Source organism: Halichoeres trimaculatus, unplaced genomic scaffold, assembly GCF_033239565.1.
Source record: "Halichoeres trimaculatus isolate MK-OKI-2021-1 unplaced genomic scaffold, fHalTri1.1 fHalTri1_scaffold_1, whole genome shotgun sequence".
Lineage (NCBI taxonomy): Eukaryota > Metazoa > Chordata > Actinopteri > Labriformes > Labridae > Halichoeres > Halichoeres trimaculatus.
In genome coordinates, this window is record NW_027437179.1 from 5,923,111 (window position 1) to 5,935,345 (window position 12,235).

Sequence of the window (12,235 nt, forward strand, 5' to 3'; positions counted from 1 at the left end):
CCATCTTGTGCAATAATCAATCATAACACAAATGCATTGGTTCCCATGGTCTGTTTGCACTAGCTTGCCAATCAGGTCCATACCAACCAGTTCAAATGTTTTTTGGTCTATTAAAAAGAAGAAAAAAACATTTAATTTAGGGCAGACAATTAGTAAAATCAAATTTAAAACATCTAACCAACATCTACTTGACCTGGACATTTAATCAATTATTAAGAAAATTTCAGGAAACAACAAGGGTTTGGGGTTCATGTCAGCGTTACACTCATTCTAGAGAAATTAGATAAGAACATCGAAATATTTTAGTTAAAATTTAAAAAAAAAAAAAAAGAAAAAAGGAAAAATTGTGCATTCTACTATCTTACAATACACTGTCGAACCAAAACAAAACACAACAACCTCAAAAAAAAGAAAAAAAAAGCAGTTGGTGATATTTCTTTTGGATAGACAGTGTATTTGTGTATACAGAAAAATGCTTAAATATGACCACAGACTCATAAGCATCCTGTCTAACAGTTGTATCCTTCAGCGAGAGAGTCCACTTATTCTTTGTATCGCGAGGGCTCCATCGACAGTGAGTAAATTTCAATTAACAGAAGGAAAATTAAACATTAAAGTCCGCAAAAAATGGCGAATAGACGAATGATTATCACTCAGGATAGCCAAAATGTTTCACCTGTTAATTGACAACTAAAGAGGACCTGTGGTTGGTGGACAGAAAAATCCTGTGTTCTAATTGGAGCTTATTGGTAAGGGGAGGTGACCCCTGTGTTTTTGACTGTGTGATGATCCATCATCGGAATAGGATGACCAAGACCCATGGATAAGATGTTTAGGTGTTTAATTAATTATGTGAGTAAAGCAGGGTCACATTATCTGATGGTCTATCAGAGTCTGTGATCCCTGTGTTCTGATTCATGTGATGATCCTTAATAAGAGAACTAGAGTCCAGATCAATGTGAGAGGATGAAAAACACCCACAGAAAAGTTATTTAGGTGTTTTAATACATTATTATGTGAGTAAAGCAGGGTCACATTATCTGATGGCTACACTGTTGTCTCCTTCCATTCGGTTTCAAAATTAGACTATTTTCCAAATGACAGACACATCACTTGTTTTTAAAGTTGTCTTCATTATTCAACATGTTTAGAGGGATTACATTATCTAATGTTTGTGAATTAAAATATGAATAAACTAAAAAGTTAATTTAAAAGGAGGTTTTGCAAATGTACATGTTACATATTCCGATGGTCACAGATTTCAGTGCAACACCGCTCTGTTGAGAGAGTGCCTCCAACATGGTTGAGCACCAGTTGATGACATCACGTGAAAATACTTGAATGGATGGAGATAGAAGTGCCCGGTAAAATATGATTTTAAAATGTCTTATCCACCAACAAGTGTGGAAAAAGCACAGAACACACTCAAACCTACAGTGAAGGTCTCAACTAGAAAGAAAAAGAATTTTTCTTTGGAAAATTACGCCTAATTAGCGGGAGAGACCCATACGAGGAGTTAGCATCTTTTGCGTCATCTACCTAAAGGTATGAAAACATTGATGTTACTGGGATATTTAACATGGGAGAGGGGGGCCACGGAATAAATGATGTACCTTTTGGAGAGGCTTACTTTCCAGGCACTTTAAAAAAGACCCTGAAAGACACTGAGTTTACTTAATTACTATTTATTGCTGTAATTACCTCTCAGTCAAAGTTATACCTTATCACTATGTATTGGTTACACTATTTTGTGATTTTGAAATTCCATGGACAGAGAATATGATATGCTGTGACTAGACTCAAATGACTGGGTTGTTTGCACTCCTCACCCCGACTTACGATTATTTTTGGTTGTCAAACACATATGATGTGCCTTTTTTTCGGCCCGACCTAGAGCAGTGAAAAAAAAAAAAATGCAGCAATAACTTGCCATTTTGTGTGACAATAATCCTACATACCTGCTAGCTCCATTCCGTTCTGTTGTGAGAGTGCCTCCATCATGGTCAAGCTCCAGTTGACGTGAACACACTCTATAGAAATACAGCGTCTAACCATGCCCATTATAGTTTCAATGGCGGCTATGCAGTTTGTGATTTTTGTGCAAATACCCTTTGTGTGTATTTCTCTCACTGTGCTGAGCTTCTCCACTCCTTTTTGTACCTCAGAGCTACTGCACCGACACTCATCAGTCAGTTTATTACTGTCATTTCTTAGCCATATGTCTTAACTTTGTGTATATTTTGTTCTGTTTTTATTCTGTGAATTTAGTCTGCACTTTTTTTTAGTTTGTTCAATTATCCTACTCAATTTTATTTTGTTGTATTGTGGTTTATTTTATTATGCTGTATTTTCCCCACTGTGTTCTTATTGTATGTACTCTAACATTCACATAGTGTGATCTTTTCTCATCTTTTCTTACTTTATCTTTCAGCTACTGTAAAATAACCGACAAATGCTCCAAAATGCTTCTCACATTATTCACTCACTTTATATATGAATGTAAAAGACGTGCTTTTAGAGTCTTGCAAATAAATTCTGTTTTTTCTCCAAAACAAACATGTGATTCCAGGTTGTATGGGCCTTTTATTTGAAGTCTATCAGCTATAAAGACAGTTTGTGAACAAGAGAACAAATAGGCTGTTCTTAGGCCATCTGTGTCTATCAGTTATGCTAAAACTCAGCACTGTCAGCTTTGACAGTTCAGTTAAGGGGCCACTGAAACTGGCAGCTTTCTGACCCCTGCTGTATAAAAATGGAACCACAGGACACTATCTCACAGCTGACATCTGAAAGACAAGTACTGATAAAAGTTGCAGTGTGCAGTCAGCACCTGTTTGCAGAACCAAATAAGTGTAAATAGGATACACTGTTTATGTAAGCTATGTTAATTAAGCTAAAATGAGTGTACAATTATCCACAAAAAAGTTGTCTCCTTTTTTTTTCTTCTAATTTATATTTTTATTTTCCAGAAACCACAAGGACAATGACAGGGTATATTTATTGAAAGCAAACTCAAAACTTATATTTTGTATCGATCTTAGACTGCATTTTATTTTTTTATGTTATATATTTGTCTTAGGTTAACATTTTCATATATTTCAAGGCATATTGTTTTTAAAAATATTATAGTTACACATTGATCCATTCATATTTTTGTTTTAAATTAGTTGGGTGCTTTTTTATTTAGCTATCTGTTATCACCCCTCAACACATCTTCATCTTTTTTTTTTTTTTTTTTTTTTAATTGGAAACTATTATTCTCTTTACTGGTTTTATCTTTTAGCATTCTATTGATGTATTTTTTTTCAATTGGTTTTCAATTTAGTAACTTGGTTTGATTACTTCAGCTCTTGTGTTTTTACATTTTAATCTACCAGCAGTGTTTCCTACGTCTATCTGGTACCGTTAAGTCTGATTGATTGACTGATACACCCATCATCACGTAGGTTGAATGCGATTGTGAGAACTTATTCTCTATGTGTTTACCTTGGCCCAGCTCAGATGTCTGATGATGTGTGACTATTCCTGCCGAATTTTTCTCTCGCATGCCATTTGTTTTTGTGCCAACATTAGGCAAACAAACCTGGTTTCCTCTCTGCATCGTACAGTCTATGGTTCCCTTTCATTTATTTGTTTTTACCACCAGGGGGCGTCCAAACCCCACCAGCACTACAATCCAAGCTGTGCCAGTAGCTGTGACAGTACATTTGCAGGGTGCAAGAATAAGGCTCTTTGCTTTTGCTTTTCCCCCACTTTTTTATGAAATACTGAAAAGGATGCACACTTTCCATTCAGCACTTTTATGATGTATTATCAGTGTTACTCTAATATGAACACTTTTTTTTCAAGATCATTTAGTCTAACACGTTACTATCTCCTAACTAGTAATCAGTATTAAGATACTTAGCCAAGTCGCTATATGCTACTATTTTTATTTATTTATTTATTTACTGCCATTTTTATTTGGTAAAACCATATATTTGCTTTCTTCCTGCATTTTGGGGAGTGATGGACGTACGTATGCGTTAAGTCATGTTTTCAGCTTGAGAACAACTTGCATGTAACACGTATGGCCATAAGAGCTTGAGAAGTTGTTTGACTTCTACCTGGGGGAAAACTGAGCCCGGTCTTTGCTGTAATTCCCTCTGTTCCATGAGCTGAACCCTCCGTTTAACATTAATCCATTCATTGATGAGCAGAACAAGGCACACGCTGACGAGCAGGGGCGTGTTTAGACATTATAAGATTTGGGTGCTCTGACCTAGGGGAATGGGCAGAGGTTTTAAGAGTACTGAAATATTTTACCCAAGTAAAAGTACTGTTACTTTAATGAAATTTTACTTAAGTAAAAGTACCTGTTAAAAATGTACTCAAAGTAAAAGTAAAAAGTAGCTGGTTTAAGATGTACTGAGTTACTTTTATTCTAACAGCAGATCACTCCTTGGGAATGTACATACACAAGGATTTTCATTTCAAAGTTGTCATTGTTAGATTAAGGGAAATCTTTACAAGTAAAAATGTATGAACAACAGAAAACATGTCAACATGAAAAAATATTACCTGCCAAAGCACACCTCGGCTTTACCTTGTCAAACTAAACTATAAAACATAACTCAACTTCCATTGCAATGGCAGAAATATTTAAATTTATCTTAGCTTTACGTGTTTGTGCAGGTTTTATGTATAGTTTTTATAGGCTTCTTCATCTTCATCATTCTTGTGATTTAGCACCAGGTAGTTGTTCTGCCCATCATTCACTCCTGGTTTTCAACTCTTTCTCTGTGGAGTTTGTTTGTGGTGGCCATAGTTGTCTCTTGAGAAATGTGTTTCTGATTTTTTTTTTGTTTGTTTGTTTGTTTTTATCATTGTTTTTATCTTTTTTTAATTTATTTTCAGCCTATTGTTTTTAGTTACATAACTAAAAAAATCTCCCTAGGTTAAAGTAAAAGTACAGATTTTAAAAATTACTGAAAAAGTATCAAGTAGCAACACAAAAAATCTACTCAAGAGCACACAGTAACGTAAGTAAATGTGATGTATTACTTTCACTTCTGGCAATGGGGATAGTGTGAGCCCACAAACCAATGTCATTTATTTTTGCTTCTTTGTATTACAGATACAGGATCAACCGGCTACAGTGTGAACAAACAGTCTGGTAGACAGATAGTACAGTAAAACACAGATTTGACCACTGTTTGTTCTTTCAATTCACCTTTGCACCAGAGTTAAGGAAAAATCTCAGTACATGTCTAAGGTGTGATTTGGCACAGTGATAAAGACAATGACTTTTAGCTGTTGAATGATTTCATTTATTCACCACACATCACAAAAAGTATGTTTACAATACTGCTGACTTTATCCAAAGCTTAATGACCAAACACTGTATCTGTTCTTCAAAACAGAGTTACACATTTTACCGCAAGATGGCGGTAAAGTATAAAAAGTGGTCTTGCAAGAGTGTAGTGGAGTAAGATTCCACTTGCCATCTCGTCTTATGAGATGTCTTTGTTTTGTTTATATCTTGTATATGTAAGTGTGTATCCACGGGGAGCTAATGTGGCGTCAGCGCCCTCTATTGGCGCCTGTGCAGACTTGGGTGGTGCAGCCCTTGTTTCCATGCCAGTCTGTATGTTGCCATCCTCGTGGTAAGTTGCTAAGTTATTAGTTCTTCTAAATGTCTTCTATACGTTTGTTTTCTTAAGTAAATGTCATGCCTCTGTGTTTTAAATGTGTAAAAGGAACTCTGGGTTTGGTGTTAGGAGTTTCTGGTGGTTGTAATGCTTTGTACACATCGCTAGCCTCACCATGTGCTGTAGATTCCTGCTTGAATATGAACAAACTCTGGTGTAGCATCAAGCAGATAGCTCTCTTCTTATATGTTGTTGTTCTGTTTTAGATGTTCAATGCTAAAGACTGCCTATGACGACGTGAGACACCAATATTTCCTCTGTGTTAATCAGATTAAACGGCGCGTTGGTGCCAGAGATATCAAGTTTTTGCCTGATTCATCACACAACGCAATGACGAGTACACAGCCGCTATAAGAGCACAGCAGCTCATACATATGAGCAAATGTAAAAAGCTCCTTTTGGGAATTTGTTCCGTTTTTGAAGACCAAGTTCAGAAAGCAAACAGTAAACAGAGGCACTTGTTATGCTAAAATTTAAGCATTACATGTTGAAATTTTTTATCCATTATACTGAAATCATTCTGGGGCAGCATCAGGGTCCGCTGAACAAGAGCTTTCATTAAGGACAAGGAGATTTGTCTCAAAATGCAGAGTGAAATGTTTTCAAAAGGTAAAACCCCAAAGAATTAGGCTGGTTAAGACTTAATATGGGTCAGTCTGATCACTGAGAGACATTTGTTTTTATCTGAATCAAAAAGTTTGAAAATAATAAATGTATTTTTTGTGTCTTTGCAAAGATACATGAATTGTTGCTTCTCTAAAGTGAGTCTTCCACCATTTTCAGACAGAAAGTGGAGCAGGTTTTTGCCTCCACAAAACGTAGCCCGAGCGCTCCGAAACTTCAAGGGTGTGTCCGTGAGGTCCCTAGGAGCGTCCCCAGTGGGTTTCCTCAGAACCAAGTTTGGGGTCCAATTTTGGGAAAAACACATTTTTTTGTGGGCTATTTTTTGAGAGAAATTAGACCTGTTTTTAGGCTTTCACCCAATGGTCCTGAACTCCAATAAATGTAACCTGAGGGCTCTGAAACTTCCAGAGTGCGTGAGTGAGGTCCCTAGGAGTGTTCCCAGTGGGATTTCTGAGAACTGGGTTTTGGATCTAATTGTGGGGAAAAAAACAGTTTTTAGCGGGACATTTTAAAAGGGAAATATGGCCTGTTTAAAAACTTTCACCAAAAGGGCAATAACTCCATAAAACATGGCAGTATCAGTTTGGCTGAAATTGCATGAAATATGTGTCCCCTGTGGAATCCCATGCCATCCCAGGTGAGAAAAATGCATCCTGAATCAAGTCTGAGGGCTAAAACCTCTGTTTTCAGGTTTTACCACATTGAGCTCAGAACGTAAGGTCCGGACCTGAAATTTGGAACCAAAATTCAAATTTTCAGTTTAGCTGAAATTACATGAAATATGTGTCCCCCGAAGAAGCCCATGCCATCCCAGGTGAGAAAAATGCATCCTGAATCAAGTCTGAGGGCTAAAACCTCTATAATGGGATTTACCACATTGAGCTCAGAACGTAAGGTCCGGACCTGAAATTTGGAGCCGAAAATCAAATTTTCAGTTTGGCTGAAATTGCATGAAATATGTGTCCCCTGTGGAAGCCCATGCCATCCCAAGTGAGAAAAATGCATCCTGAATCAACTCTGAGGGCTAAAACCTCTCTAACGGGTTTTACAACATTGAGCTCAGAACGTAAGGTCCGGACCTGAAATTTGGAGCCAAAAATCAAATTTTCAGTTTGGCTGAAATAACATGAAATATGTGTCCCCCTGTGGAATCCCATGCCATCCCAGGTGAGAAAAATGCATCCTGAATCAAGTCTGAGGGCTAAAACCTCTGTTTTTGGGTTTTACAACATTGAGGTCAGAACGTAAGGTCGGGACCTGAAATTTGGAGCCAAAAAATCAAATTTTCAGTTTGGCTGAAATTACATGAAATGTGTGTCCCCCGTGGAATCCCATGCCATCCCAGGTGAGAAAAATGCATCCTGAATCAAGTCTGAGGTGTAAAACCTCTGTTTTCGCGTTTTACAACATTGAGCTCAGAACGTAAGGTTGGGACCTGAAATTTGGAGCCAAAAATCAAATTTTCAGTTTGGCTGAAATTACATGAAATATGTGTCCCCCGAAGAAGCCAATGCCATCCCAGGTGAGAAAAATACATCCTGAATCAAGTCTGAGGGCTAAAACCTCTATAACGGGTTTTACCACATTGAGCTCAGAACGTAAGGTCGGGACCTGAAATTTGGAGCCAAAATTCAAATTTTCAGTTCGACTGAAATTACATGAAATATGTGTCCCCTGAAGAAGCCCATGCCATCCCAGGTGAGAAAAATGCATCCTGAATCAAGTCTGAGGGCTAAAACCTCTGTTTTCGGGTTTTTCCACATTGAGCTCAGAACGTAAGGTCGGGACCTGAAATTTGGAGCCAAAAATCAAATTTTCAGTTCGACTGAAATTACATGAAATATGTGTCCCCCGAAGAAGCCCATGCCATCCCAGGTGAGAAAAATGCATCCTGAATCAAGTCTGAGGGCTAAAACTTCTGTTTTCGGGTTTTACAACATTGAGCTCAGAACGTAAGGTCGGGACCTGAAATTTGGAGCCAAAAATCTAATTTTCAGTTTGGCTGAAATAACATGAAATAAGTGTTTCCCGAAGAAGCCCATGCCATCCCAGGTTAGAAAAATGCATCCTGAATCAAGTCTGAGGGCTAAAACCTCTCTAACGGGTTTTACAACATTGAGCTCAGAACGTAAGGTCGGGACCTGAAATTTGGAGCCAAAAATCAAATTTTCAGTTCAACTGAAATTACATGAAATATGTTTCTCCAGAAGAAGCCAATGCCATCCCAGGTGAGAAAAATGCATCCTGAATCAAGTCTGAGGGCTGAAACCTCTATAACAGGTTTTACAACATTGAGCTAAGAACGTAAGGTCAGGACCTGAAATTTGGAGCCAAAATTCAAATTTTCAGTTTGGCTGAAATGACATGAAATATGTGTCCCCCTGTGGAATCCCATGCCATCCCAGGTGAGAAAAATGCATCCTGAATCAAGTCTGAGGTGTAAAACCTCTGTTTTCGCGTTTTACAACATTGAGCTCAGAACGTAAGGTTGGGACCTGAAATTTGGAGCCAAAAATCAAATTTTCAGTTTGGCTGAAATTACATGAAATATGTGTCCCCCGAAGAAGCCAATGCCATCCCAGGTGAGAAAAATACATCTTGAATCAAGTCTGAGGGCTAAAACCTCTGCATCGGGTTTTTCCACATTGAGCTCAGAATGTAAGGTTGGGACCTGAAATTTGGAGCCAAAATTCAAATTTTCAGTTTGACTGAAATTACATGAAATGTGTGTCCCCCGTGGAATCCCATGCCATCCCAGGTGAGAAAAATGCATCCTGAATCAAGTCTGAGGTGTAAAACCTCTGTTTTCGCGTTTTACAACATTGAGCTCAGAACGTAAGGTTGGGACCTGAAATTTGGAGCCAAAAATCAAATTTTCAGTTTGGCTGAAATTACATGAAATATGTGTCCCCCGAAGAAGCCAATGCCATCCCAGGTGAGAAAAATACATCCTGAATCAAGTCTGAGGGCTAAAACCTCTATAATGGGTTTTACCACATTGAGCTCAGAACGTAAGGTCCGGACCTGAAATTTGGAGCCGAAAATCAAATTTTCAGTTTGGCTGAAATTGCATGAAATATGTGTCCCCTGTGGAAGCCCATGCCATCCCAAGTGAGAAAAATGCATCCTGAATCAACTCTGAGGGCTAAAACCTCTCTAACGGGTTTTACAACATTGAGCTCAGAACGTAAGGTCCGGACCTGAAATTTGGAGCCAAAAATCAAATTTTTTAGTTTGGCTGAAATAACATGAAATATGTGTCCCCCTGTGGAATCCCATGCCATCCCAGGTGAGAAAAATGCATCCTGAATCAAGTCTGAGGGCTAAAACCTCTGTTTTTGGGTTTTACAACATTGAGCTCAGAACGTAAGGTTGGGACCTGAAATTTGGAGCCAAAAATCTAATTTTCAGTTTGGCTGAAATAACATGAAATATGTGTTTCCCGAAGAAGCCCATGCCTTCCCAGGTTAGAAAAATGCATCCTGAATCAAGTCTGAGGGCTAAAACCTCTCTAACGGGTTTTACAACATTGAGCTCAGAACGTAAGGTCGGGACCTGAAATTTGGAGCCAAAAATCAAATTTTCAGTTCAACTGAAATTACATGAAATATGTTTCTCCAGAAGAAGCCAATGCCATCCCAGGTGAGAAAAATGCATCCTGAATCAAGTCTGAGGGCTGAAACCTCTATAACGGGTTTTACAACATTGAGCTAAGAACGTAAGGTCAGGACCTGAAATTTGGAGCCAAAATTCAAATTTTCAGTTTGGCTGAAATGACATGAAATATGTGTCCCCCTGTGGAATCCCATGCCATCCCAGGTGAGAAAAATGCATCTTGAATCAAGTCTGAGGGCTAAAACCTCTGTTTTCGGGTTTTTCAACATTGAGCTCAGAACGTAAGGTCGGGACCTGAAATTTGGAGCCAAAAATCAAATTTTCAGTTTGGTTGAAATTGCATGAAATATGTGTCCCCCGTGGAAGCCCATGCCATCCCAGGTGAGAAAAATGCATCCTGAATCAAGTCTGAGGGCTAAAACCTCTGCATCGGGTTTTTCCACATTGAGCTCAGAATGTAAGGTCGGGACCTGAAATTTGGAGCCAAAATTCAAATTTTCAGTTTGACTGAAATTACATGAAATGTGTGTCCCCTGAAGAAGCCCATGCCATCCCAGGTGAGAAAAATGCATCCTGAATCAAGTCTGAGGGCTGAAACCTCTATAACGGGTTTTACAACATTGAGCTCAGAATGTAAGGTCGGGACCTGAAATTTGGAGCCAAAATTATAACTTTCAGTTTGGCTGAAATTACATGAAACATATGTCCCCCGAAGTAGCCAATGCCATCCCAGGTGAGAAAAATGCATCCTGAATCAAGTCTGAGGGCTGAAACCTCTATAACGGGTTTTACAACATTGAGCTCAGAACGTAAGGTCCGGACCTGAAATTTGGAGCCAAAAATCAAATTTTCAGTTCGACTGAAATGACATGAAATATGTGTCCCCCTGTGGAAGCCCATGCCATCCCAGGTGAGAAAAATGCATCCTGAATCAAGTCTGAGGGCTAAAACCTCTGTATCGGGTTTTTCCACATTGAGCTCAGAACGTAAGGTCGGGACCTGAAATTTGGAGCCAAAAATCAAATTTTCAGTTTGACTGAAATGACATGAAATATGTGTCCCCCGAAGAAGCCAATGCCATCCCAGGTGAGAAAAATGCATCCTGAATCAAGTCTGAGGGCTAAAACCTCTGTTTTCGGGTTTTACAACATTGAGCTCAGAACGTAAGGTCCGGACCTGAAATTTGGAGCCAAAAATCAAATTTTCAGTTTGGCTGAAATTACATGAAATATGTGTCCCTCGTGGAAGCCCATGCCATCCCAGGTGAGAAACATGCATCCTGAATCAAGTCTGAGGGCTAAAACCTCTGTATCGGGTTTTACAACATTGAGCTCAGAATGTAAGGTCCGGACCTGCAATTTGGAGCAAAAAATCAAATTTTCAGTTTGGCTGAAATAACATGAAATATGTGTCCCTCGTGGAAGCCCATGCCATCCCATGTGAGAAACATGCATCCTGAATCAAGTCTGAGGGCTAAAACCTCTGTATCGGGTTTTACAACATTGAGCTCAGAATGTAAGGTCCGGACCTGCAATTTGGAGCAAAAAATCAAATTTTCAGTTTGGCTGAAATTACATGAAATATGTGTCCCTTGTGGAAGCCCATGCCATCCCAGGTGAGAAAAATGCATCCTGAATCAAGCCTGAGGGCTAAAACCTCTGTTTTCGGGTTTTACAACATTGAGCTCAGAATGTAAGGTCCGGACCTGAAATGTGGAGCCAAAATCAAATTTTCAGTTTGGCTGAAATTACATGAAATATGTGTCCCCCGTGGAAGCCCATGCCATCCCAGGTGAGAAAAATGCATCCTGAATCAAGTCTGAGGTGTAAAACCTCTGTTTTCGGGTTTTTCCACATTGAGCTCAGAACGTAAGGTCCGGACCTGAAATTTGGAGCCAAAAATCAAATTTTCAGTTCGACTGAAATTACATGAAATATGTGTCCCCCGAAGAAGCCAATGCCATCCCAGGTGAGAAAAATGCATCCTGAATCAAGTCTGAGGGCTAAAACCTCTGTTTTCGGGTTTTACAACATTGAGCTCAGAACGTAAGGTCGGGACCTGAAATTTGGAGCCAAAAATCAAATTTTCAGTTTGGCTGAAATAACATGAAATATGTGTCCCCCGTGGAATCCCATGCCATCCCAGGTGAGAAAAATGCATCCTGAATCAAGTCTGAGGGCTAAAACCTCTGTTTTCGGGTTTTACAACATTGAGCTCAGAACGTAAGGTCGGGACCTGAAATTTGGAGCCAAAAATAAAATTTTCAGTTTGGCTATAATTGCATGAAATATGTGTCCCCCGTGGAA